Below are 5,724 nucleotides of genomic sequence, written 5' to 3'. Positions count from 1 at the left end.
CAACACACGCCCATCCATTTAGAAATTTCAGCCAATGAGATTGGCGGATGGTAGAAAGGACGGTTTTGACTGGCTGCTGAATACAAGAGGTACACTAACCAAATACTAAATGTCCCAGTTATCGCTACCACCGCCAAACTCTCAACAACTTTTTGGAACTACAGTATTAGTATTAGCCAAAGTATATTGTAACCTCCGAACATGATAAACATTATTATAATTATTATTATTATTATTAACCTGCAAAGGTAATTTCCACAGGTGGATATAATGAGTCCAGTTCGGACATCCTTCCTTTATTGATTGAGAATTCCTCTATTTGCAGTTCCTTTGACGAGTTCAGTTATCTTGGGATTGAATGAAATCCCACACCAGAGATTGACTGAATCAGTTCCTTTTCTTGTGGCCCATTCACCAGTTGTGTAATTGCTTTCGATTCTAGAATCTGATTCAGTGCACACACAGACGTTTATATTTTCGACGAACAAGGGTACTGAGATAAGAGAGAATGAGTTAACAGCTGACGGAGGGGAAGAATCAGAATTAACAAATAATTTTGTATACAAAGGTATAATAACACACACACACACACACACACACACACACACACACACACACACACACACACATATATATATATATATATATATATATATATATATATATATATATATATATATATATATCTTCTTATTCTACTTTTAAAGTGCTTTTTTCCCATTTTTTGTATGGGATAAACACGATGCCTTCTTTTGAAGGACTTTGATTTGGCTTTGGGGTAGACCGTAGTCTCGATCAGCTGCCCTGTCTGACGTCGTTTAGACCCCGGTAGCGCATGTACAATCACTCAAAAAGTTTTGCAACATACTTCAAAACTTTTCGAACAACAGCTTATAATAGCGACATCTCGCGCTATTTGGCAACTCAAATGTAAGCGCGTGAAACAACTGAACACTAGTGGTGGGTCCGAGAAATTACCTGCAGTTTCCCTTAAGCAGGACTTTTTCTGATACTGCTTACTGTTGTCATATTTTACTTAATTAAAGGATGTTACTATAATACTTCAGAGTTCATCGCTGTTCTTATGTTTTAATATTTTCATCTCCAACTGCCATCACTATCGTTGTTTTATCTCCTTCATATGTGTGAACTTTGTAGACATACGACTGTTACAAGTTGAACTGTTAGTCTTATTAACATCAACAAATACGAATTTTGTAAAGATTTGCTTCACATTATTATTAATTAAATTTTTGAATGACTAATCCTATGTATATTGTGAACTAGTGAAACTTAATATAAAATATACTGAACTAGACTAACAGATTTCACGTCTATTTTTGTAATAAATAGAATATAATCGCACATACACACATACATACATACACACACACACACACACACATATATATATATATATATATTATATATATATATATATATATATATATATATATATATATATATAATGCTGTTATCATGTGTAATTTCTCATTTCTTTCATTGCTACTTAGGCCTATCATTTTGATGCCTCTTATGAAGTTAACTGAATATATAACGCCTATTTTTGTATTTCTTATTATCTAAGTTTCTAAAGAATTAAAATTAGCTAGAAGTTCAACATTAATTTAGTTAATGCTAAATGCCAGCAGTGAAGAAGACTACCATGCTCATCAGTGGAGAATGTCTCCTCCTCATCGCAAAAGATGACTAGTACAGAAATCATCGGCTACTGGATTATACTATAACGCAAACCCTAGCCTCTATTCTTTGTGTTTCGCTGATGTGAAGTGTTTCTTGGCAGGAGTATGATGAAATAATATCTTGGTCTCATGTAGCCTGTTACGGATGGTTTGAGCAGCAACTTGAAGGGAGAGCGTAATGTTCTCTCTTTGTAGCAACATCGGTAGTCAGGGGAGTTAGGGCGGGAGCTCCTTCAGTGATCATCCGATGATGATAATTAAACAGTAGTGCAACAATGAGGTTGTCCTCCAGTTTTTACAATGAATTTATCATGTTTCCTCGTTCTCTCTGTTGCTGTATCCTCTATACATGGTTGTTTATGTACGCTAAGCTGCCGAGCAATATCTACGATAGAAACATTAGTCTTATGCAAGCTAATGATTGTGGTCCGGGCTTAGTGACGAGACAGTTTAAGCTTTTCCTGCCCGAATGTGGGAGTCACACGATAACATACGACGTTATGAGATTTTTCTTTTTGTTTTTGACAACGATAATGGTTGAATTCTTTCTTTCTTTTATATATATAATTTCATTGATGGTTATTCAATATTATTTTATTAGTCAATAAGCTTTTATCTGGATTCGAAATATAGTTTCTTCTTTGACTCTTTTGCCTGATCATCTGAAGTGAAATTTTGAAAATGTTTCGTCATTTTTCGTAATATGAATTTTCACTCACCATTCTTTTTATATTGTTAACCGTATGATTAATAACTAAAATCGAATAAGAAAATTACATTTCCTTGTAAATATCAAAAGAACAAATTACTGTTAGGTAAACGAAAACTTCTGGAACATGTTGCAAAACATTTTTGAGTGACTGTACATGTATCATACCATCACCAGCTCCCTTTCTCCCAGCAGCGAGGAGAGTTGAGCAGTCAGGTCGACAGTTCAAGACGTAAGAAGTGTCTGTTATGTTTTTAGATGTTGGAGTGGCTTTGTTTTGTGTGTGTATTAGTCTGTAACATCCATTTGCTTTTAAGCAAACCTATCCGTTGATTACATACATAACCCCGGGGTGTCTACACGGATAACAAAGTGTCCGCCTCTCTGACCAGTCGGCTGCGGATTTGAACCCGCGCCACTATGAAATCCGAAGCTGCTGCTCTACCGACTTGGCCATCGAGGCTCACACACACACACATATATATATATATATATATATATATATATATATATATATATATATATATATATATATATATATATACTGTACATATAAGTATACGTATATATATATACATATATATTATATATACTGTATATGTATTTTGTATACATATGTTACTATATATATATATATATATATATATATATATATATATATATATATATATATATATAGAGAGAGAGAGAGAGAGAGAGAGAGAGAGAGAGAGAGAGAGAGAGAGAGAGAGAGAGAGAGAGAGAGAGAGAGAGAGAGAGAGAGAGAGCATCCATCAATTTTCGTTCACAGATTGTTAAAATTAGCAAAATTAAAAAAGTTAATCTTTTGTGACATCATATACTAATGAAGGGTAGTAAAACTGAAGCAAGAATGTCTGAATATTTTACCGGATGGATGAATTCAGCTGAACTGCTGGAATTTAAGGTTTCCCTGTGGATCCTACAGAATTATTTTATAGATAATAATTTTATTTGAGAATAATACTGTAACTACACGTTGCACTAATGTAATTAAAAGTATTTTCTTGTTCATAATACGGAACATTTTATTTTTGGTATGCAGAACTATGCATATAAACGTTAAAGTTTCAGTGAATAAATATATATACTAACACTCATTACCGCACATAAATATCTTTCTCATGTCAGTGGCTAAATTGGTAGTCGAAACTCAGATAATCGAGCAAATATTTTCGAAAGAAAGCTAATCTAAGAGGAAACGAAAGCCGATCCTTATATTCGCGAACGAGACGAGTCGCGTTCACGGACCGGACAGGTGGCGGCAAGGCGGTTACCAGGTCTTCGATTTCCAGCCACTTGAACAGGTACCTGGAGTCTTCAGTCAGGTGCTCGAATTTCCCTATGAAGTCGTACTCAATGTCGCATGGATGGCAAAGCTGGAACGATGAAAGAGTGTTAGTTTCAAAGTTCTCTCTCGTGAAAAGGCGGAAGTGTCGAAGAAATTGCTTCTCTAGTCTAGGCCTATCCCTTGGTCGAAAGGCTCCGTACCCTGTGCTTGGCTTTACAGCCTGAATCTCATGATGAATTCATTCATTAAACTTCATAATTAAAACAGAAATAGGAAATAAATATGGGCCTCTAAACTACGATCCATGATGACGCTTCTCGTGTAAAGACACTATAATTATGAGAAAGAGGAAATACATGGAATTATTGGAAAAAAAAAAGGCGAAACTCTTTACCGTATGAATAGATCGCCAGTGAGGATCCAGCACTATTCTGTCTTCTTCTGCCTCTTCATTTTGGGAAATGATGAATTTGACGAAGGCTTCAAAACTGACTTTACCGTCAGTGTTCACGGCATCAAGTGTTTGCCTTAGAGAGAAAGAAAAATTCTCTTTTGCATTATCTGCACACAGGATCCGGTTCATATATGAAAGCAGAAACAGTAAACGTTTCGTATAATTTTGATACTGAAGTTAAAGTGTATTAGAATGATATTCCTTATGGGAAAGGGGTGTAGGTTCTCATCATCGTTTGAGTATGAAAAATTTCTGTAATGACTATCTTACATGCAAACAATTATACAGTATATAGACATCAATAGGCAATAAAAATATGTAGTGTATGTGCATTCATACGATCAAGAAAGAAAGGATATGGTTATCCGCTTTTCGCAATGTGGAACTGGTGTCCCCAACTTACCCAAATCTGTCATTCAACAGTTGCTTGAAATAAGTCGGAAAATCGAGCCGTTCCTCTCCAGTCAAGAGCTCCAGTTTGTCTCTGTAAGCGGAAACGACGCGTTCGAACGGGCTCCGGACGAAGAGGATTTTTCTGTAGGTGGAAATCATATTCCAGCGATCGTAAGCGTACTTTTTGTCGTGCAGCGAGACAGGGTATAGGCTGATGTGGACTCGATCCCTGGAAAAGGTTTGAATGCTCTAAGGAATTCTTATTGCAGAAAGTTTCTTTAAGTTTTGCCCGATTAAATCTGACCGGAACTAGCTACACATTTTATTTCAATTTAAGTTAGTTATTCTTTTCAAGAGGTAGACCAGACCCAGTCACCTGAATAAGAGCAAAGGCAAATAAAGTAGCAGAGGAGAGCTAGCAGTGGGCCAAGCATATTAGCGAAAAATAAGGGCTTGGGATCCTTTTTTTTTTGTTTTAAATTGCAATGTTCGAAAAGGTAACCTGAAGCAGAGAAAAAGACCATTTATATATCTGAAATGTGAACATGTTATATGTGAGATGTATGGCTATATACTGACGCCATGGAATCGTGGAACCATTGATGAATTTTTTAATGTCTAGTCAGATAGAAGCAGCATCTAAGCCCTGTTAAGCGCAGTGCGTTCTTGTCCTTGCTATCTACTCATCTAATATTTTTCTGTCCATTTATCGTACAAGGAAAGCATGACCTAGTGTTAACAAGGGAATTTCGTGGTGGAATGCAAGAGTGTGAAAACTGGCCTGTATCTTATGATGTCATCACCTGGTATAATAACGCTAAAAATTCCTTTTAAGCAATGACTACTATACTCACTGCGGTTTCTAATGTGCGGGGGAGATATCTCTCAGACCGAATGTCATAATAGTGACCTCCACATAAGTCATCATCGCACAAGTGGTTTGTACAAATGTTTGTTACACTTATATTTTCTGAGTAACCGCTGGGGGAGTCAACTCGAGGAGATGCATCGAGAAAATCGAAATTCTCTCTCTCTCTCTCCCAGTACACAAATGCAAGTAGTGCTGTTGGGTACATCCCCGACAACGCTCGGTGAATGATTTTGTGAATACGATTAACTGTTAGAGTTTGCCCTTGTCGAAATGTTCACCAATTTA

At 36.2% G+C, this 5,724-nt stretch overlaps 1 long non-coding RNA gene across 1 annotated transcript; it reads right to left on the bottom strand.

Annotated features, from left to right (window-relative positions):
• Nucleotides 1–3,393: 3,393 nt before the first annotated feature.
• LOC136855246 (uncharacterized) lies at nucleotides 3,394–4,793 on the bottom strand. The gene is made up of 3 exons (XR_010857965.1): nucleotides 4,579–4,793; nucleotides 4,116–4,248; nucleotides 3,394–3,809 (listed from the first exon to the last, which is right to left on the bottom strand). It is a non-coding gene; the product is annotated as an uncharacterized lncRNA (long non-coding RNA).
• Nucleotides 4,794–5,724: the final 931 nt, after the last annotated feature.

This window comes from Macrobrachium rosenbergii, chromosome 31, assembly GCF_040412425.1.
Source record: "Macrobrachium rosenbergii isolate ZJJX-2024 chromosome 31, ASM4041242v1, whole genome shotgun sequence".
Classification (NCBI taxonomy): Eukaryota; Metazoa; Arthropoda; class Malacostraca; order Decapoda; family Palaemonidae; genus Macrobrachium; species Macrobrachium rosenbergii.
This window is presented reverse-complemented; position numbering and strand designations above follow the sequence as displayed.